Genomic DNA, 23,304 nt, shown 5'->3' with positions numbered 1-23,304 from the left:
TATGATGTTTGCTGTGGGATTTTGTAGATATTCCATATTAAGTTGAGGAAGTTCTCTTCTATTTCTAGATTACTGAGAGTAAAAACTCTTATAAAAATAAGTGAGTGCTGGATGTTGTCAAATGCTTTACCTGCATCAATTGGTATGTTTGTGTGATTTTTCTTCTTTAGTTTGTTGATGTGATGGATTACATTAATTGATTTTCAAATGTTGAACCAGGCTTGCACACTTGGAATAAATACTCCTTGGTTGTGGTGTATGATTCTTTCTACTGGATTCTATTTGCTAATATATTATTGAGAATTTTTGTATCTATGTTCATGAGAAATACTGGTCTGCAGTTTTGTTTCTTTGCAATGTCTTTATCTGGTTTTGGTATTGGATAATGCTGGCCTCATAGAATAAGGTGGGAAGTAGTCCCTCTGCTTCTATTTTCTGCAAAATATTGTAGAATTGGTATAATTTATTCTTAAATTTTTGGTAGAATTTACTGGTGAGCTCATCTGGACCTGTTTCTTTCTGTTTTGGAAGGTTAATAATAATAATAATCATTATTATTATTTGAGACAGAGTCTTTGTTGCCCAGGCTGGAGTACAGTGGTGCCATCTTGGCTCACTGCAACCTCTGCATCCCGGATTCAAGCGATTCTCATGCCTCAGCCTCCCAAGTAGCTGGAATTACAGGCATGTGCCACCACTCGCTGCTAATTTTTGTATTTTTAGAACAGACAGGTTTTCACCATATTGCCCAGGTTGGTCTGCAACACGTGGCCTCAGGTGATCTGCCTGCCTCGGCCTCCCAAAATACCGGAATTACAGATGTGAGCCACTGCACCTGACCTGGAAGGTTATTAATTATTGATTCAAATTTTAAATATATATGTATACATATAGACACACATATATTGTATGTGTATATATACATATATACATATAAATATCTATATACACACACACACACACACATATATATGCCTATTCAGATTGTCTATTTCTTCTTGTGTGTGTGTTTTGGCCACTCGAGTCTATCATTGAGTTGGTACATTTAATCTAGGTTATCACATTTATAAGCATAGAGTTGTTCTCATAGTACTTCTTTATTGTCCTTTTAATGTCCATGGGAACTATAATAATATTCCCTCTTTCATTTTTGGTATTAGTAATTTGTATGATCTCTCTTTTTTTATTTGCTAATATGGCTAGAGACTTCTCAATTTTGTTCATCTTCTCAAAAAACAAGCTTTCAGTTTTGTTAATTGTCTCACTTGATTTCTTCTTTTCCATTTAATTGATTTCTGCTCTAATTTTTATTATTTCTTTTCTGCTTACTTTGGATTTCTATTGCTCTTCTTTTTCTAGTTCCCTAAAGTGGAAGTTTAGATTATTTATTTTAGTTCTTTCTTCTTTTCTAATATATGCCTTCAATGCTATAAATTTTCCTCTAAGTACTGCTTTTGTTGCATCCCACAAATCTTGATGAGTTGTGTTTTCATTTTCATTTACTTCAAAGTATTTTAAAATTTCTCTTGTGATTTCTTCTTTGACCCATGTGTTATTTAGAAGTATGTTGTTTAATCTCTAAGTATTTCAGTATTTTCTACCTATGTTTCTGTTACAGATTTCTAGTTTAATTCTATTGTGTTATGAGAAGACATTGTACAATTTATATTCTTTCATATTTGTTAAATCATGTTTTATGCCCCGAAATGTGGTCTCTCTTAGAAAATGTTCCATGTGAGCTTGAGAAGTATGTGTACTGTGTTGTTGTTGGATGATGTAGTCTACAGAGGCCCTTATATCCATTTGATTGATAGTGTTGTTGAGTTGGACTAGTCCTTGCTGATTTTCTGCCTGTTGGATCTGTCCATTTCCTTTCCAGATTGTGCATTATAAGTGTATAGAAATGCAATTGAGTTTTGTTTGTTACTTTGCTGAACTCAGTTATTAGTTCTAACAGCATTTTTAAGAAATCTTTAGGGCTTTCTACATATAAGATTATATCACCTGTGTCAGTGATAATTTTACTTCTTCCTTTCCAGTTTGGATGCCTTTTATTTCTTTTTCTTGCCTAATTGCTCTTGCTGAACTTCCAGTATGCTGTTGAATAGAATGATAAAAGTGGATATACTTCTTTTGTTCCTGATCTTAGAGGAGAAGCTTTAAGTCTTTCATCATTGAGTATGATGTGTATTGTGAATTTTTCACATACGACTTTAATATGTTGAGAATTTTACATATGTTTCATAATTTTTCCTCCTATTCCTACATTGTGGAATGTTTTTATCCGGAAAGGGTGTTGAATTTTGTCAAGTGCTTTTCCTTCATCAGTTGAAATGATCATGTGACTTTTTCTTCATTTTGTTAATGTGGTATACTACATTCTGTGGAAGTCACATCAGCCAAGGGGGAAGGGACTTGCAACAATGCTGGGAAATGCAACAGCAATGGCTTCTTCTTTGTCTGCATCTCTGAGATCAGAAGAGCACCAATCCACGATATTTGAGAACAGAATCCTTTTAGCCCAACCTGGCTTCTGCAAGCTGTTTGCAGGCTGTTCCAGGAACATGTGCACAGCTGCTTGTCCCAGAGCTGAGGCATGGGGGATGGGTAACTGCTCCTCTGCTAAGAGCAGAAATTGACTGAAATTAACCAGCATTTACCATCCAAGCCTTCCCCTGAAAGTTTTAAGTCTTCAGTAGACTCCTGAGTTCCAAAACCATTACATTAGCCAGATTCTGCCAGTGCCTTGGTGTTTAGGTGAGAAGACACGTTCCTGGTGCTTTCTACAGTGCCATCCTGCCATAATCCTCCTCCACAGTTCTATTAGCTTTTTCTCACATATTTCAATTCCCTCCTGTTAGGCACATACTCACTGAGGATTGACGACCCTTTTATCAGTATGTAATTCCTCTCTTTATCCCTGATAACTTTCCTTCCTCTGTAGTCCATTCTGTCTGAAAATAATATATAGCTATTCTTGTTTTCTTTTCATTAATGTTAGTGTGTTATATATTTCTTCAACTCTTTATTTTTTATTCTTAATTGTTCTAACAGCTTGTTCAAAATAATAACAGAAACAATGTATTCATATATACATGTTTATGTATAAGTGAAATGAATAACAACATGATAAAAGGAATGTGAGAGAGGAATTACAAATATTTTGTTACTATAAGGTACTTGCACTACAGAAGTATAGTGTAATTTAAAAGTACACTTGGATTTGTTATAAATGTCTACTGCAAACTCTAGGGCAACCATAAATAAAAGTAAAAAAAAAAAAAAAAAAGAACTATTTGTCCCTGTTTGCAGATGACATGATTGTATATTTAGAAAACCCCATTGTCTCAGCCCAAATCTCCTTAAGCTGACAAGCAACTTCAGTGAAGTCTCAGGATACAAAATCAATGTGCAAAAATCACAAGCATTCTTATACACCAGTAACAGACAAACAGAGAGCCAAATCATGAATGAACTCCCATTCACGTTAGCTTCAAAGAGAATAAAGTACCTAGGAATCCAACTTACAAGGGACATAAAGGATCTCTTCAAGGAGAACTACAAACCACTGTGCAGTGGAATAAAAGAGGACACAAACAAATGGAAGAACATACCATGCTCATGGATAGGAAGAATCAATATCGTGAAAATGGCCATACTGCCCAAGGCAATTTATAGATTCAATGCCATCCCCATTAAGCTACCAATGACTTTCTTCACAGAATTGGAAAAAATTGCTTTAAAGTTCATATGGAACCCAAAAAGACCCTGCATTGCCAAGACAATCCTAAGCCAAAAGAGCAAAGCTGGAAGCATCACACTAACTGACTCCAAACTACACTACAAGGCTACAGTAACCAAAACAGCATGATACTGGTACCAAAACAGAGATATAGACCAATGGAACAGAACAGAGCCCTCAGAAATAATACCACACATCTACAGCCATCTGATCTTTGACAAACCTGACAAAAACAAGAAATGGGGAAAGGATTCCCTATTTAATAAATGGTGCTGGGAAAATTGGCTAGCCGTAAGTAGAAGGCTGAAACTGGATCTTTTCCTTACTCCTTATACGAAAATTAATTCAAGATGGATTAGAGACTTAAATGTTAGACCTAAAACCATAAAAACCCTAGAAGAAAACCTAGGTAATACCTTTCAAGACATAGGCATGTCCCCTTTTGCTGCTGCGGCTGCAGCCATGAGTATGCTCAGGCTTCAGAAGAGGCTCGCCTCTAGTGTCCTCCGCTGTGGCAAGAAGAAGGTCTGGTTAGACCCCAATGAGACCAATGAAATCGCCAATGCCAACTTCCGTCAGCAGATCCGAAAGCTGATCAAAGATGGGCTGATCATCCGCAAGCCTGTGATGGTCCATTCCCGGGCGCAATGCCGGAAAAATACCTTGGCCCGCCGGAAGGGCAGGCACATGGGCATAGGTAAGCGGAAGGGTACAGCCAATGCCCAAATGCCAGAGAAGGTCACGTGGATGAGGAGAATGAGGATTCTGCACCGGCTGCTTAGAAGATACCGTGAGTCTAAGAAGATTGATCGCCACATGTATCACAGCCTGTACCTGAAGGTGAAGGGGAATGTGTTCAAAAACAAGCCTATTCTCATGGGACACATCCACAAGCTGAAGGCAGACAAGGCCCGCAAGAAGCTCCTGGCTGACCAGGCTGAGGCCCGCAGGTCTAAGACCAAGGAAGCATGCAAGCGCCGTGAAGAGCGCCTCCAGGCCAAGAAGGAGGAGATCATTAAGACTTTGTCCAAGGAGGAAGAGACCAAGAAATAAAAGCTCCCCTCTTTGTCTGTACATACTGGCCTCCGTGACTACATAGATCAGCCATTAAAATAAAACAAGCCTTTATCTGCAAAAAAAAAAAAAAAAAAAAAAAGACATAGGCATGGGCAAGGACTTCATGTCTAAAACACCAAAAGCAATGGAAACAAAAGCCAAAATTGACAAATGGGATCTAATTAAACTAGAGAGCTTCTGCACAGCAAAAGAAACTACTAGCAGAGTGAACAGGCAACCTACAGAATGGGAGAAAATTTTTGCAATCTACTCATCTGACAAAGGGCTAATATCCAGAACCTACAAAGAACTCAAACAAATTTACAAGAAAAAAACAAACAACCCCATCAAAAAATGGGCAAAGGATATGAACAGACACTTCTCAAAAGAAGACATTCATACAGCCAACAGACACATGAAAAAAGGCTCATCGTCACTCACCATCAGAGAAATGCAAATCAAAACCACAATGAGATACCATCTCACACCAGTTAGAATGGCAATCATTAATAAATCAGAAACAACAGGTGCTGGAGAGGATGTGGAGAAATAGGAACACTTTTACACTGTTGGTGGGATTGTAAACTAGTTCAACCATTGTGGAAAACAGTGTGGCGATTCCTCAAGGATCTAGAACTAGAAATACCATTTGACCCGGTCATCCCATTACTGGGTATATACCCAAAGGATTATAAATCATGCTGCTATAAAAACACATGCACACTTATGTTTATAGCGGCACTATTCACAATAGCAAAGACTTGGAATCAACCCAAATGTCCATCAGTGACAGACTGGATTAAGAAAATGTGGCACATATACACCACAGAATACTATGCAGCCATAAAAAAGGATGAGTTCGTGTCCTTTGTAGGGACATGGATGCAGCTGGAAACCATCATTCTCAGCAAACTATCGCAAGAACAGAAAACCAAACACCGCATGTTCTCACTCATAGGTGGGAATTGAACAATGAGATCACTTGGACACAGGAAGGGGAACATCATGCACTGGGGCCTATTGTGGGGAGCGGGGAGGAGGGAGGGATTGCATTGGGAGTTATACCTGATGTAAATGACGAGTTAATGGGTGCAGCACATCAACATGGCACATGTATACATATGTAACAAACCTGCACATTGTGCACATGTACCCTAGAACTTAAAGTATAAGAATAAAAAAAAATCACCATCCATTTCGATCCCCTAGTACTTTTAAAGCTAGGCTTTTAGAAATAATGTGCAATTATATTATTTAACTTGTGAAGAACCTTTATTTAAATGGCCATGTATAAAAGGCACTATTAAAAGCACAGTTGCCCAGGGTTAAAAAAAAAAAAAAAAAAACTACAAATGATATGTTGATAAAAGAGATAAAGTGCTCATTAAAACCACAAAAGGCAGCAAAAGTGTGAAAGACAAAAATAAAAGCAAAAATCAAGGGCAACAAATAGAAAACATCACAAATACGTTAGATGTTGATGCAGTTATATCAATAATGACTGTGAATATCAATCGTGTAAATGCACTGCCTTAGACAGTTTGGGGGGCTGTAAAAAGTTCTTACATGCGGTAGCTTACAAACAACAGAAATGTATTTCTCACAGTTCCAGAGGCTGTAAGTGTGAGATGAGTGCCCGTGTACTCGGGTCCAAGTGCGGGCCCCCTTTCAGGGTGCAGACTGCCAACTTTTTGTTGTATCCTCACATGACAGAAAGAGAGAAGGAGCACAAAGTGGCTGAAGATAGGTAGCTTTCCTGGGCAGCTATCTTTGAACATTTGAGCTCCTTTAATTGGGCCACGAGTTGGAGTTATTTGCCTTTAGTGTGATGAAGAAGAGAAAGAGAGAGAGAGCAAAAAGCACTGTAGGCTATTGCAAGGCCAGGCTGGAAGGGGTTCATAACTCTTGTCTATATTTCATCTGTCAGAAGTCTTTTATATGACCCAATCTGACAGCAAAGGAGGCTGGAAATGCCATGAAACACACGGATTTGGGAGAACACTGATGGTTTTCACCACACCATCTGATAGGACTTGTGTGAGAACTAAGTGAGTAACACGTATAAAGCACCCACAAATATTTTATTCTTTTATTTAGATTTTCTTGGTTTTGGTTTTTGTATGTTTTTAACGGGGAGGATGCCAGATGACAGAGTATTTATAGCTTTATTTAACGCAAATAAAATGTGTACATGAGCTGTCTATTAATTTTTCTTGCTGTGCAGCCTGGCACTGGGACTAGTGACTCTGGTGGGCTGCCGGGCTACTCTCTCCACAGTGGCTTTAACTGTTCTTGGAGAAACGTGTTGAGCAATCTCAGCACAGTAAGATTTGTCGCATATCAGCAGCACTTCCAGCTTTTTGATATTTTGGAACAGGAATTTTTGGAAGCCACTGGGGAGCACATGCTTTGCTTCTTTTTGCTCCCACAACCAGTGTTGGGGGTCAAGGTCTTGCCTTTGATTTTTCTCCACATCCTGTTTTCAATACCTCTGGGTTCCTGCTATGTGGGTACATTTAATTTTCATATGTCAGTCTGACTGGTGAAGGATAAACTTCTTGGTCCATTTTTTATGATCTTGGGCTTCACGAGGGGTCTAATGGTAGCCATGGTGTCAAGAAGGAGATGGCTTTCACCTCTATAGGCAACACTCAGGAAGAGAGGGGAAGATAATTTCTTTTTAACTTTTGATATAAAATTAATAGATCTTCACTATAGAAAAATTAAATAGTATACATAAGCAAAAGAATAAAACAAAAGTCCCCAACAATCTCAACCTCTAAAGATAATACCTATTAAAACATGAATCTTTTTTCTTTTACAATAATAAGATTTTATTATGCATATAATATTAGAAGCTTTCTTTTTAAAATTATCATTTGCTGTGGTATAACTCCCTTGTGTTATTATATTCTTTTATAGATCATCCTTTTCAATAACGATGAAGTAGTGAGTCTTACAGGTGTACTATAATAGTCAAACACTTTACCAAATGTTGGGCATCCTTACTATTTTAATTAACACTGTGGTGAATATTTTGTGCTAAATCCTTGCACATCCTCAGCTCTTCCTTTATTAACATGGGTTTTTTTCCACTTCATTTGGCTCTCTGTGTTTGAGCTGGGCATACATAGCAGAGAATGACTGGCTGGTCATGCTGGTCACTTAACCAACCATGCAGATTGGAACTGGTGGAACAGGTTGGGTTTATTGCTGTAAAAACCAGTCAACCATAGCTTTGACTTTTAGAATTATTACCATTCCCTGGAGATTATGCCCCAACTCAAACCTTCTCTGGCATACATATTGCAAGAACTGCCTCATGCATTATCTCATATTCTTAAGAGAATACACTGTCATCTTTGCCTGAGTCAAGAGGAGGCCCTGGCAGCATGGTCTATGTTACTATTTATAAAGCATGTTTTATACATGCTAGAGGGTGCCAAATGTATTAAGTCAATGAGAGTCATTTGCACAATGCATATGGGATCAGGATATAAAATGATTTGAAGTCCTTTTTTGGTACAGAGAATATTTTTATGTTATATAAAATCTACAGATCAGCTTGCAAACAGAATTTTAAAAAATCTGGCAAAAATGTTTTTGTAAGGACCATTCCCCTTCTCTTGGATCTTTTTTTAATACTCACCTTTGATTAAATAGGGTTCAGACAGCAGTTAGTAAAACCCTTAAATGATTGTGCCACCAACCACTATTTTAAAAACATCTCAGCTCCTTGGTTGCCTACATTGCCTACACAGGATAGAGTCCCAACCCTTTAGCACTTGCAGTTTCTGTATCCTTTCAAGTCTGGTCCCAAACCTCCCTTTGCAACTTTATCTCTGCCTGTCAATCCTTTCTTAGTGTCCACTATGGATTATAACACTTTACATCACGATTGGTTTAAAACTATCTTTCCCTCTCTATAACTTCTTTTTTTTTTTTATTAACCATAATATCCTGTCCCTCCCCTCTGCCTACATCTAAGAACCTTATACCTGAAATATAGTAAGTAATCAACAAATGTTTGCTACTAATAATAGCTAACAAGATAATAATGGCTAGCATTACTATGTTCTAAGACCTTTGCTTATGTTATCTCATTTAATCCTCACAACTTTATGAGAGTGACACTATTATTATCCCCATTTTATAGATGAGAAAAGTAAGGCACAGAGGTTAATCAACTTGGCCAAGATTCTAACAACAGATGACAGAACTGGGATTTGAACCTAGGCAGTAGCAAAGCTCCAAAATCCTGGTTCTTAACCTACACTAAATGAAATTCATTGCAAAATGAAAAGTATTCACCATGTCATTGGGACAGAGACCATATGAAGGGGAGCAGTATAGTTTTTCTGATAGATGCACAGCTCCACAGATGGACTATTTTGGTTTAAATTCTGTTTTTACAATGAGCAGCTTTGTGAGTTTGTTAAATTTTACTTAAATTTTCTAAGCCTTTTTTCCCCGTGCATTAAGTGTGGAGAATAGCAGCCCCAATCTGATAAGATCATAGTGAACATTAAATAACATAATTAATACTGTGTACATATAGATATGATTACCAGCTCAAAGACCTGAATTTATTGCTTTTTGCTGTCTTGGAGTGAATATTCCAAATGCTTTGGCAAACAGGTCATTCGTTCCCCAGTCACCTGCTTCATGCGCAAATCTGTACATGTGTGTATATTGGTCACACGCACAGGTGACATGAACATGGAATTACAAGATTCCTAATTCAACTAGATGGCCTTCCAAAGTGCATTCTGCGCTAGTTATATTTGTTAGGGCTTTTCAGGGAATCAATAAACAGTGCTTCAGTGTCACAACACAACAGCTCTTGGAGACATTCTGGTTTCAACGTTCCGTGAATCAAAGATCAAGGCCTCTCCTAGCCCTTAAGCAGTCATGAGAATTTAGAATTAGAGAAAAGATTGGAGCTCCATCCAGAATCTAGAAAAACACCCTCCCTTCAACTGATCCACTATGACACCAGCACCCAGCATCCAGCCCACAAGCCTGGCTAAGCTTGACTTTCCAGAGACTAAACTCTCATTGGGTTCTTCTCCTATCAGGAGGGAGCTGGATGGGATTTGCCCATGACCTCATATGTACTCTTGTTATATTTCTAGTGGGTCCAGGCAGCTGTGCCCTGAAAATACAGCTCTGACTAGAGGAAATATGATCTCTTTTCTTTCATCACCAATGCTCCAAGCTAAAGCTGAAGGTAAACTGAACTTCTGAAAAGGAAAAGAAGAAATCATCCAGCCCAATTCAGAAGAATGCTGGGAGAGAGAGAAAGGCAGAGTAAACAGTTTTTAAAGACGAGGCAGCAATAGACCATGGCAATGATCACAGTGGATAAATGCAGAGCCCCCAGCCTACGCAGATGGGGAGCTCACCTCCTCCACCCCCAACTGCAGGCAGGACAGTTGCTAAACAGCCTTAAATTCAGTCTGATACTAGTCAGGCTCTACTGATGAGAAAGGGCTTGGAGCATATCTTAAGCTGCCTGGGGTCATGTGAGTCAGCTGTACTTTCGGAGGAAGTGGTCACTGGGAGGGGAATATAGAATCATAGATGTTAGTGTTGGAAGGAATTTACTCAGTTCTGCCCCCTCATTTTGCCCAGGGAGGAACCAAGGGTCATATCAGAGTGAGTCCACTTGCCCAACATCACAAAGTGAATTTAGAGCAGAGCATGACTGTTAATCCATCATCCTATTCTGTCCCTTTCCTCCTGATACCTTCCCCCTCCTGCAGCTTATGTGTGGCCCTTCCATCCTACCCTCTAGTCAAGCCTTTAACATAACGCAGGCTGCGTATTGGAGCTGTGCCACCCCGGTGTGCTGCAGAGTGGAGGAGAACACATGACGGCATTACATAGGAAATGTCATGGCGTCTGTTTTTCCTCCCACTTGTGGAAATTAACTTCATTTTGGATCCCATATATGGGGTTAATTTTCCACCCAAAGGAGAGACTACAGAGCTCCCAGATCAAAGACAAGAACTGAGGGCTACATCACTCAGGGAGCTTTGCCTAAGCAAGCAGACGGAGGTACCAAATATGTTTCCAAACACTGGACACAGTCATTCTTTTGTTACATATGACTAATGCTTATCAACATTTTCTTAGCAAGAAAAGAAAGAGAATCAATGTCAGAATGCTTCTAGTAACTTTTATCGAGTACTTATTGTTTGCCAGGTAGTTTTATTTCATCCTCAACAACACCATTTAAGGAAAAAAAAAAAAAAAAAAGGAAATAGAAGCACAAAGGGGTTAAGTAACTTTCCCAAAGCCATGCAATTAGTAGTCTGACTCCAGGACTTGATTCTTCATCATGCTTTCAACTCTCTTGTAAGACTGCATATAATTCTTGCTTTAAAGCATGGGTTTAGTCATTCTCTTCAAATTTCTATTCACTTCGTGAAGTCTTAAGTAAAGAACCCCTCTTGTTATTATTATTGATCAATAGCTGAACTAAATCTAACAGTTCAGATGCTGGTGTTCTATTGATTTGCAGTTCTCACAAAATGTTCCTTTGACAAGACTTCTTTCTGTTTAAATGTGCTACAGGCTATGTAACCAATGTTAGCATGTTGGTATATTTCCTTCCAGTCATTTTCTTTTTTTTCTAATATGATAAAAACCACAACCACATTCAATTTCTTGACTGCTCCTTTACCATTTTTTAATGAATAAATAAATAAATAACGTTTCATTGAGTAGCTCTTTCATTATAAGCTTATGATGATACAAAAGTAGGGCACATAAAACCTTGTGATGAGATGTTTGGGCTGTTTCAAAATTCCTTATGTCATCCACAACTGCAATACATTATTATTTATTTACTAGATATATTTTATTCCAGGTTAACAGAGATTTTATTCTCTGAAGGAGGCTCAAAGCAGCGTTTGTGTGTTTATGAGTTCAGGTGGGAAGAGTTGAAGGAATGCATCTGGATCATGAGCCAACCCAGAAGTCTCAGTAAGTTCAGTGAGCAACATGAAAGGCCTGCGTACGTCAGAAGCAGCAACAGAAGCAGTTGCCACACCAACCAAGAGAATACGTTCAAGAAATTTCAGAAAGCCCGAAACATCACTAGGTCTCAATGTCCCAAGTAAAGAGAAAACTCTCATATTTCAGGAACACTGACTACCAATCCACACGGAAGCAGTTTTTCTGGAAGTGAGATAACAGTTGTGTTTTCCAGATTACTCAGGGCATTCTTAGCTCTTTGCGATCAACAAAATTGACAGCATGCATGCACATCCTCACAATCCAGAAGTGATCACTTTCTGCTCATTCATGTAACTGAGGTGGGAGACCTTGGGATGATGAGGCAGAAAGGCCCAGATTAGGATCTCAGCTTTACCTCTTCCAGCAATATGACTGTTAGTCAACATGACTGTTTCTCAGTTTTCTCACATGTAAAATGGGAATCCCATTTAAGAGAATGAGTAAATAAATGAATTAAAAAAAATAAAAACAACAAAACATTACATAAATGTCAGCTCTTAGATATTGTTAGAGAGCATGTAGAAATGCTGACTATTTTATAATCCTTATCCATCTTGGAGGCTTAGGGTGGAAGTGGTTACCTAAGTATTTTATACTCATTTAATAGGGTAGGTTGAGATTTTTCAATGGGAGATATTGATAAATGTTTTATTTCCTCTGCTGTAGGAGTCTCTTTTGAGACTCCTATCTCCCTGCCCCTAGACATCCTAGTGGTATTCGAAGTCCGAGCAGTGGTGTCTCCAGAGCCCTGAGCAGCTTTTCTGTTGCTAGGCCCCAGGAATGCCCCCTGCCTTCCTATTGTGCAATATGCTAGCCCATTTTTGCCCAGTTACTTATCTACAGGGTCACATTTGAGCTTGTGCTCTTCCATTCTGGGCAGTCATGATTGAAGCTTGACATTCTCATTTCATTGTTCATCCACACAGTAAATTCAGTTACCAAATTTTTTGGTTCCATTTTTTCAGTTGAGTGTCTCCTTTCTATTCTTACTGCTGCTGCTAAATTCCGTCCACATTACCTCTTGCTTTACCTGTTGCTATCACAGATTTGCCCTTCCTGCTTCAAGTTTTCCTTTTTTCAGTCCCTCCTACAGATCACTGGAAGATGGATTATATTCCTAAAATAATGTCACATTTTTGCCTCAAAACAATTTATTGTCTCCATATTCCTTTATGAATTAAATACAAACTATTCCAACATGATAGTTAAGGCCCTTTATACAACATCCATGTAGCAGAAACCAATAATTTGTTCTCTCCCCCTCCTTAATAATAGATACGCTTTCCTTTGCTGAATGTTAGCCAGACACTTGGCTGCTCTGAACAAGGACTGCATTTCCCAGCCTCTGTTTTAGTCAGGTATAATCACGTGACTTAATTCTGCCAATGAGATGTGAGTAGAAGGGACATGTGCAACTTCTGGGAAGTGCCTTATGGAGAAGATTCCTGTCTTCTGCTCTCCCTTCTTCTTCCTGCTGCCTGGAATGCAGAAGTGGTGGCTGCATGAGTCTTAAACTATAACGTGGAAGCCACATGCTGAGGATGACAGAGCAATGGCATAGCAGGAGCCTGTTCCCTGGCCCCATGTGTCACTGCACCAAACTGGTGTCCACTTGTCTGGAGCAGTAAGACCAAACATCCACACTGAGGTTTGCAGCAGGAGAAAGGAGCGTTTTTATTTGCAGGGCATCAAGCAAGGAGAATCGGGCAGCTCATGAACCTAAATATACTTTGACTCTGCGGTTAATAAATCTTAGCAATTCTGTTTTGCAAATGAGGAAACTAAAGCCCAGAATAAACAGTATTATTTCAGGAAATTGTGCCTCATTACTAGATATTATCTAAAGATTTTCATCATAACCAGTTTCCTGCATCCACAAGGGTCTTATTTCCCCTATAATCATTCAATATTTCTCAAAATATGGTCTGTAAAAGACTATAGACTTAAGATATGGATCTGGGGCCCTATATTCTATGTCTATGAATTAGACTCTCTGGGAATGGGATTCTGAAATCTACATTACAAATAAACTTCTCCAATGATTTTACATACACTGAAGTCTGAACACCTCAACTATGCTGTAATTAACAAACATTAATCCAGAAGACCTCAGCTCTTGACTAGGCACCAGAAACTCCCATGGAAGTTGAATTGCCCTATTATTGGGCCCCAAATTCTGAGGCAGCAGCTTTGGGGACTACTTCATTCCACTCTCAACTAGGACTCAACCATTCACATTGAGAGTATTGGAACTTTAGAGGACTACATATTTGGATAAAATATTCATATTTTAAATGATCACACAGGGCACTGAATAGTGTGTTCCACTAGGCCATCCTGCTGTGGAAGAAAGAAAGTTGGAATACTACATTTAGGGAAGATTTTTCATGGGATTATGTGTATTTCCCAAAAAACTACCAGAAAAACCTGTTGATCAAGCAAGGCTAAGCTTTTCATCCTATTGTGGAAAGAGAAAACACCACCTTGGCAAAATCTTGGTTGTGTCTCAAAAGGGGAAAGCCGGGAGAGGATATTTATAGTATTTTAGTACCTGGGATGGATGACTTTTATGGCAAGTCTTGCAAGGCAGGAAACTAGGATTGGGCAGAGTTTATAATACAATATCTTTGGGTTGTTGGGCACAGTGAGGAGAGGGTATAGAAGTGAGTATTGATGAACAAGCTGTTACTCTTGGTAAGTCAGTCGTTTAATTGGTTCTCAGTCAGTCTCTGGGAACAAGAATTTCCTGGAGCAAGTAGGTAAGTTATTTGGTCTGGTCCCAGGATTGTTGAACACAGAAGAAAAGTATGTTTATTTCCATTCTAATTGAAATAAAAAATATTTGTGCTGAAGCCTCAATTATCCCTAAAAGTCTATTTTCTGGAATTTTACTTTCTGCAAGCACTATGGTAGAAATAACATTTGTATTTTATTTAACAGTTTACAGAAAGAAAACACACACTTCGTGTTTTTTGATACAACCTGTGAGGTAGTAAAACCAGGTGATTTAAAATGCCCAGTTTACAGGTGAAGAAATTAAAACTCAGAGAAATTATGTAATTTGCCTGAAAAGTAAAGTGTTTTATATAGGAATTGTGTCCTGGTATTCAGACTCCAGTATTCATACCCTTTAACAGTACCACGAATAGGTTTGATTATGTCACAATGTGTTTTGTTGTTATTGTTGTTTTGTTTTATTAATGTTGCAGAATCTGGGGAGAGTTCTTTAAGCTTGATTAATGTAATTTGGTTATAGGAATGCCGAAAGGAATTCATTATAACTTGGCCACAACTACAAACTTTCAGAATCACGGATCCTAGAGAAGAAACTATAACTGGCCAAGAGTAGAGCAGTAATTAGCTAAGTATAAATCAACCAAGAAATAAGAAATAAACGATGACTTCCTGAGTGCAAAAGGCACTGTCTAGCACTTTAGTCCTGGTTGCTACCAGCTTGTTAATACAGACAACCTAGAATCAAGTACTGTGAATTCCAAATTATTAACTCCTACAAACTGAAATGTGTTTTTTGAGTATGCAAAGGCCCCAAGGCTGACCAGGAAGTTATAAAGTTTTTCAAGTAGAAACTTACTGGTGGGGCTTAATGAGCCATGTCACTTCCATTAATGAAATGAAATATGCCACATTTCCAAATCTCCCTTTAAATTGCAAATCCATCTAAATGGGTCATTTCAGATAAACAAATGCCACAATTTCCCTCTGGATTGGAAAGCACAGTCTATGATGATCTGGGGAAAAAGGCCACAAAGTCAAATAAGGGAATATATCAGAGATATAGTAGATGTAACATACATAATGAACTATATCTTGGAAACTGAACGTCCAAACAGATTAAGTAAATATCCACTGCCGCTTGAAGGGAGAAAGAAATAAATTGTCCCATGTGCTTTTCTCAAGCAGGGCTCATACTGTAAATCAGAGTCTCCCAACTCTCATTGTATTTTACAATCACCAGGAAAGCTTTGAAGATTCCTGATATTCAGGCTTTACCCCAGACCAAGTGGGTTTTAAAACTCCCCAGATGATTCCATTGTGTTGCCAGAATTGAGAACAAGTGGCCTAAATCAGTGGTCCTCAAAGTGCAGTCCCCAGACCAGCAGCATTGCCATCACCTAGAAACTTGTTAGAAATGCAAATTCTCTGACCGGACACCAGCCCCTCTGAATCAGAAATTCTGGGGCTGGGACCTAGCAATCTGCATTTTAACAAGCCCTCTAGGTGATGCTGGCATATGCTAAAGCACTTTTGAGAAGTACTTCTCTAAATAAAAGGGCAGTGTTCCTCCACCTGCGGCTTAAGGGAACATAAGCCTGACCTGCCCCAAACACTGCTTGGGACGTGTGGTTTTTGTCTGACGACAGATGCCACTATTGACACAACACCCAGGCCTCTGGCTTTAAAGTAAACTGTGAAGTGCCATGTTATCTATAAAGTGTGGAGCTTAAAGGTGGAAGGGAACAACAGAAATCCCTGGCCCCAATTCCAGGGCTGATCTTAGGCAGGCTGGTCCCAAATAGTGCACCTACTGGGACCACGGTCAACATTTGGGGTTTGCCTCCCAGCATACCCTTTCTTCTGACTATAGGGCCAGATTTTTGTTGATGAATCCATCCTCTCCCACTTTTAGTCCCCTTGGTGGGTCCCATGAGCAAGGTTGTAAGGTACATGGATGTGCTTTGGTCAAGGAATAGGCCAAGGCGAATATCCAGGCATGCATGACTCAGTGAGTTTGGCAAGCAAGCACACACCTCCGCTTGTTATATAATCTATTTGTGTAAGCTCATACTTTGCTCTAAGTCACAAAGGTATAATTGCCCTGCTAACGCTGTACAGGGACTCTTGGGGCTCAGCTAGGTTCAACATGGCTTAACATGGTGGGTGTGCTGGTGCCCAGAGAAAGAGAGAGGGAGCCAAAGTTGTCTGTCTTGCAGACAGACAGAAGGAAGCCACACAGCTCAGTGCGCTGGTGCCCAAAAAGAGACAGCGAAGCTGCTGACCCTGAAGGCAAGGGAGAGCTGGCCATGCAGCTGCAGGCGTGGGGGGCTGTAGGAGCCACAGTGTCAGAGCAAACAGCTGAGATAAAGGTGGACAATGTGAATAAGCTGCTGAGAGAGCTACTGCTGAATAAAACCACATTCACCTGCCTATGCCCCCACCGAGTGTTCTTTCTGCTCATCCACCCACTCCCCTCGGACTTCAGCATGGGCTGGACCCAGACCCCAGGACCTGACAGAGGCCAATCGGGGAAAGGCTGTGAGGACTGCAGGCCCGCCTTTTTCTCTACTCCATCTCCTGCCATCCTCCTAGGCAACACCAGAATCACACTGGATGGCCATCTGATTCATTGGTCATGAACATTCTGAGTTTCTTCGTTCCCGATGACCTTCCCTTATACTCCATCTCACCCATTCCTGCCCACAGATCTTTAAATTCATGAATTCAAGTATTCTTTCTTTGGTCCTCAGCCTTCTCTCTTTTCAGTGTTTTTGCTTGGATGCTCTGGTTTCAACTCTTTTTTGACCTCACAAGCCCCTCTCATCTATTGTCCCTCACCTTCTTCCTCTATTGCTCCTCTTAATAAATGAATGTCCCCAGTCAATGGTAGGGAATAAAGAATGCATATGTTTTAGATCTTAAAGCACTCTTCCTGTAATTGTTACTTAAAATTCATCATTCTCTGCAAATCCCTGCCACCCTGCTATGATGGATAAAGTGTCCTTTCTGCCATCAAAGGCAAAGGTCCCCATTTGTGCTCTGGTCCCTCTCTCCAACCATCTTCTAAGAAACCTTATGCTACTTATTATCTGCCCTTATTTTCTCCTACCTTTTCAACCTCATTCTAGCAACTGGGTCCTTCTCATCATCTGTTAAACACGTTCTGACAATTCTGATCTTAAACTGGATTTTTCCCTGTATCTCCTCCATCACTATTCTCTTCTCACCTATCTGGCTCAATCTCCCCATGAGATTTGTCTATATTTCCTTTCTCAACTGGTTCATCATTTGTTCCTTAGGACTTTCTGATCTGATTTCTGTCTCTACCACACTAATGTGTCCAATAATATCAGTGTGGTTTAATTTAGTAGACATTCTTCGGTGCTCATTGTCATTGACTTATTAGAAGAATTTGACACACTAACCATGTCCTTCCTCCACTTCCTTCTTTAATACCCCCAACTGTTAACCCCAACTAGAAGATAAACTTCATGAAAACAAAGGCCTTGTCTGACTTGTACCTGCTGTATCTGCATCCTAGAACAGTTCTGGCACTGTTCAATGAACAAATGAATCAATCAACTACGTAAATATTCATTTCATCTTAGTACATGAGGGAAAGTACAACATGAAAAGAAGGATAATAGAGGAATCTAAATTCATATTAGGAAGTGGCTTATGGGTCAGCAAGGCTTCTCCTGGTTTCCATGAGCTACACACTCTGACTTTTCTTTCTACATATCTGTCCTCTCATTTCCAATCTCCTTTGCCAGATGCTTTCCCCTTCTCTCTCCCTAATGTTTCATCATTCCTCAAGAATTATCTCCAGACCCTCTTCTCACACTACATTTCCTCTCTAGGTAACTTCATCGCTGTCACTGATGCCTTTACAATGCTTCCTATTTAGATGTCCCCAGTCTAGTCCTTCCTTCTGAGCTCCAGACCCATACAGCCAATATACCCCTGCCTGCCCAATGTCTAACAACCACCTCAAATGCAACATATCCAAAATTAAGACACAAATCAGTGCTTTCCAGTCCTCTATATTTGCTTCTTTTTCATGATAAGTGATACCACATTATGCCTAGTTACTCATACCTAAAACTTATAAACATGAAGGAAAGTAAATGTGGAAAAGAACACAGTAGAGGGATCTAACCTTATATTACTTTTACTATCTTGGAATCAAGTATAATGATTTTAGACATTTCTGTAACTGGGATACTATCTTTCTTGGACTCATTCTTTTTTCCCTACATACTAGATATAGGTAATCTCGATTATAGTTCACATGTACAATTTTCAAATGTTTGTTTTAGCTGAAGTTATTAATTGCCTCTTTTTTTGACTCACTAGCTAGGTCTTCTCATACCTCTACTAGCTCTGTAAAGCATTTCTAAATACAACATTTTTATTTTATTATAAATTGACAATTTATAATTGTATATATTATGGGTTACAAACTAATATTATGATTTATGAATACAATGTGGAACAATTAAGTCTAGCTAATCAACATATCCGTTACCTCACTTATTATTTTTCCTGTTGAGAACACTTGAAATTTACTCTCAGCAATTTTGAAATGTACAATACACTATTAACTATATTCACCATGTTGTGCAACAGGTCACAAAATAAAACCTCATTCCTTCTGTCTGAAATTTTGTATCATTTGACCATGATCCCTTTATTTCTCCCACTCTCTAGCCTCTGTAACCATCATGCTACCCTCTGCTTCTATGAGTTTGACTGTTTCTGTTTTAGATTCCACATATAACTGAGATCTTTCTGTGCCTGGCTTATTTCACTCAGGATAATGTTGTCCAGTTCATCCATGTTGTCACAAATGAGAGAATTCCCTTCTTTTTAAAGGCTCAATAATGTTCCATTGTATATATAAACCATATTTTCTTTATTCATTTATCTGTTGATGGACACAGATTGATTCCATAACTTGGCTATTATGAATAGTGCTGTAATGAACATGAGAATACAGACATCTCTTTGACAAACTGATTTCAAATATTTTGGGTAAATATCATTTCATGCATTAAGTGGAATTGCTGGATCGTATGGTAATTGTATATTTAGTTTTTTGAGGACCCTCCATAAAGTTTTCCATAATGGCGGTACTAATTTACATTAACAGTGTAGAAGGGTTCTCTTTTCTCCACATGAACTCATTGTTTTAATTGTATTTTATTTTAAATGTTGAGGTTGAGAAATTTACTGCCATTCTGATCTCTAACACTTATGTGACATGTTTTTTCTCTGAAAGATTTTGAACTCCTTGATTTAGCTTTGGAGATCTTAAATTTTATGATGATGTGCCTTGATACATATTTTTTGTGCATTTCTGAGACCCTTTCAATCTGGAAACTTAGCTCTTTCAGTCCTGAAAATACTTCCTATATTATTATTATTAGAATTTTATATATTAATATAATTTTCTCTTTACTATTTTAAAATTCTCTCTTTCTGCATCTAAAGTCTTGGGGCTTTTTTGCATCATCTCTTTTTCCTCTAAGTTTTGGCTTTCTGTTTAATTTTGACCTCTCTCTTCTATACCAGAGAGATTTTCTTAAAGGCTGATCATCCTTGGATATCATAATTCAGCTTAAGCCATAATGTGTGTTTGGGTGGAACTTGTTGGTGTGTGAGCTTTAGTGTAGGGCAACTGCGTGGTCATCTTGCTTTCTCACAGAGACCTCCATTTGTCAGTTTCTCGGTAATTTCTCTGTGGCAGTTCAGTTTCTCCAGAAAGGATCCTCCGATCTCCTGCCTGGGTATGGTCTACGAGTTTCCTTTGACTTCCTGCAGCTGGTGATTGGGAGTTTCTGTGGTTGTACTATTCAGTTAGCAGACTCACTCAATTTTCTTCTAATTCTGTGCCTTGGTTCCTAAATACAGTACCCTTCTAGCTCAATCTCTCCAGGGACTCTAACTTTTGTCTACTGTGAGGTTACCAGAGGGATAGTCTAGTTGAGATAGTAGGGGGAGGTCCAATTACTGCTTATACAGATCTTCAATTGCAATGTTTATAACCCTGTGCTCTACTTCTGCCCTTAGTGATAATGTATGCCTCCCATTCTGGAGCTTCTTCAGGGTCCCATGTGGTCACCCAGCTTGCTCTTCCTTGGTCTGTCTCTCTACAGGTGCTTAGGTTTGACTTGCATCCACTCTGCTAAGCCTCTTCCCACCTCTTCATTTGCTTTCTATCTTTATACTTGATGGTTCAAAGTCACCAAGGACTTTTGGTTTTATTTAAAATGGAGGTTCGCATTCCTTTGTTTTGTTCTATTCTAGTAATTTAGGGGGCAGTTTTTGAAAGAAGAAAGGCAGAAAGGGCTTTGCTTTACTCAGCAATCTTGAAACAAGAAGTCCCCACTTCTCCATTTTTGACTTCAGCAACTGGGTTAGATGTATCTGGCATTTGTCAAAATGAAGAAAGCTAAGAATAAAATAGGTTTGGAAAGAACCACCAAATTTTTTTTGGTCATGTTGATTTTAAGATGCCTTTTAGATATTTTAATTGGAGATGCTGAGTAGAAAGTTGGATATAATGAATTTGGAGTTCCGGAAAGAAAGGACATAGACTCTATTTAAATAGAGTCACAGGATCAAATGTGATTACCCAGACAATCTGTACAGATAGTGGCGGGAAAAAAGTGCAGGCCCAGCATATAAACATCAAGCAAAGAAGGAGATATCAGCAAAGGAGACCGAGAAGGCACTGTTGGTGAGAGAGGCAGAAAATCCGGTGAGTGCAGTATCTTGGAGGCCTAGAAAGAAAAGTGTTTGAAGGAGTTCAACCATATACTGTAAGAGTGAAATAGGATATAAACAGAGAGGTGGCCATTGCATCTGCCAACACAGAGGTTATTGGTGACCTTGACCAAGCAGCGTTACAGAGCAATGGTATCCAGAGAAGCTTGAAAGGAGTGGCCTGAGAAGAGAATATGAGTGAAGATGTGAGACCACAACTGTAGATGACATGCTCACCAACTCTCCTGCTATGTATGCCTTGTTCATCATTAAATCTTTAGCAACTAGCAACCACACATAAAATATATGTGGATCCACTGAAAGAATGAATCTGCTCCAAGTGTTCCTACAGTGCTAGGATCTTTTCTAAAGCATGTTCTTCCATTGTCTCCCACCCTTAAGCAGAAAAACCACCGTCTTTATCCCCTCTTTTGTGCAGACTTACCCCAATCTAATTTTCTTCTTTCCATTAAAACCAATCTCAAAAAGCAAGCAAGCAAGCAGGGGGCCTAATTAAGAGCAAAAATAATATGATTATAATTGAGTAACTTACTAACTCATCTTGGCAAAATAAACAGAGAATTAAAATTCAACTTAGGATGGTGGTGCTATTATTTTAAAATGTCAACGCAAAATTTTTATGATATTTTGATTACATATATCAGTCAAACAATAGTGAAAGAAGAGGGAAAAAACTTGATCTCTAGAAAGAATCCAAGATCAGTCATCTGCATTTCAGCGTGGCTGGCTACATGTAAGGGATGACATGACTAAAGTTGCAGAAAATCTGTGCCACAGAAACATAATATTAATGGTAACTAGAGTCAGCTCTTCATATATCTTCGGGTTCTGCATCCACAGATTCAACCAGTTGCCAATATGGCCAACCACAGACTGAAAATATTTGGAAAAAAAATTTAAGATAATACAACAGAAAAAAATAAAAAAACCCATATAGTATAACAACTGTTATATGCAATATTTGCATTATATTAGGTATTATAAGTAATCTAGAGATGACTTAAAGTATGCATGAAGCTAGGCATAGGTTATATGTAAATACTACACCATTTTATATAAGGAACTTGAGTATCCACAGATTTTGGTACAGGGAGGGGATGTCATGGGGTGGGGGGAAGGAGGTCCTAGAACCATTCCCCAGCAGATACCAAAGAATGACTGTATACCTGATATGTAAAAAGGACTGACATTTGGGCAGAAATTTTGGCATCTGATCTTTCTTAGAAGCTAACACAATCTCCTTAGAGAGAAATGGCAGTGAGTGACTGGATATTGGTATGACAGGGTTCCTGTCCTTCCCATGACCTCCAGGTTCAGGGTGGCTTTACTAATTCCTGCATTTCTTTTGTCCATAGTATTTTATGTCCTATAGAAATCCAGCCTTGCTTGAATATAAAATTTAGGTAACCTGACTCTTAGACAATAAGATAAGACATTAGTGCTCAGTGGGGCTCAAACCTCCATTATGTGCATTGTTGGGCTGATGGGAGGTGGTAGAAATAGGAAGCAGTTGGTGAAGAAAATGTAATGTTGTATTAGTCCATTCTCACACTGCTGATAAAAGTGAAACTGGGTAATTTATAGAGGAAAGGGTTTTAATTGATTCACAGTTCTGCAGGACTGGGGAGGCTTCAGGAAACTTACAGTCAGTCATGGCAGAAGGGGAAGCAAACATGTCTTTCTTCATATGGCAGCAGCAAGGAAAAGTGCAGAGTGAAGGTGGGAAAAAGCCCCTTATAAAACAATCAGATCTCGTGAGAACTCACTCACTATCATGAGAACAGCATGGAGGTAATCGCCCCCATGATTCAATTACCTTCCACTGGGTCTTTCCCATGACTTATGGGGACTATGGGAACTCCAGTTCACGATGAGGTTTGGGTGGGGTCGCAGAGCCAAACCATATCAAATGTGTATACTTAAGACATCTTTGTGAGATTCTTCCTGTGACCAATATC

The 23,304-nt window shown here is 39.0% G+C and overlaps 1 long non-coding RNA gene and 1 pseudogene across 2 annotated transcripts in view; one reads left to right on the top strand and one right to left on the bottom strand.

Moving 5' to 3' along the window:
* Window positions 1–4,021: 4,021 nt before the first annotated feature.
* On the top strand, window positions 4,022–4,900 carry LOC710859 (large ribosomal subunit protein eL19 pseudogene; annotated as a pseudogene). The gene has a single exon (XR_001443147.3). The product of XR_001443147.3 is annotated as a large ribosomal subunit protein eL19 pseudogene (transcript).
* A 2,044-nt stretch (window positions 4,901–6,944) lies between these two features.
* Window positions 6,945–23,304, bottom strand: part of LOC114676278 (uncharacterized) — a 56,375-nt gene continuing 40,015 nt past the window's right edge. The window contains exon 3 of the long non-coding RNA XR_003727157.2: window positions 6,945–7,436. This is a non-coding gene — a long non-coding RNA (uncharacterized LOC114676278). The remainder of the gene's footprint in view (window positions 7,437–23,304) is intronic.

The sequence above is a fragment of the Macaca mulatta genome, chromosome 2 (genome assembly GCF_049350105.2).
Source record: "Macaca mulatta isolate MMU2019108-1 chromosome 2, T2T-MMU8v2.0, whole genome shotgun sequence".
NCBI lineage: Eukaryota > Metazoa > Chordata > Mammalia > Primates > Cercopithecidae > Macaca > Macaca mulatta.
Note: the sequence above shows the minus strand (reverse complement) of the source record. Positions and strands in the feature narration are given on the sequence as shown.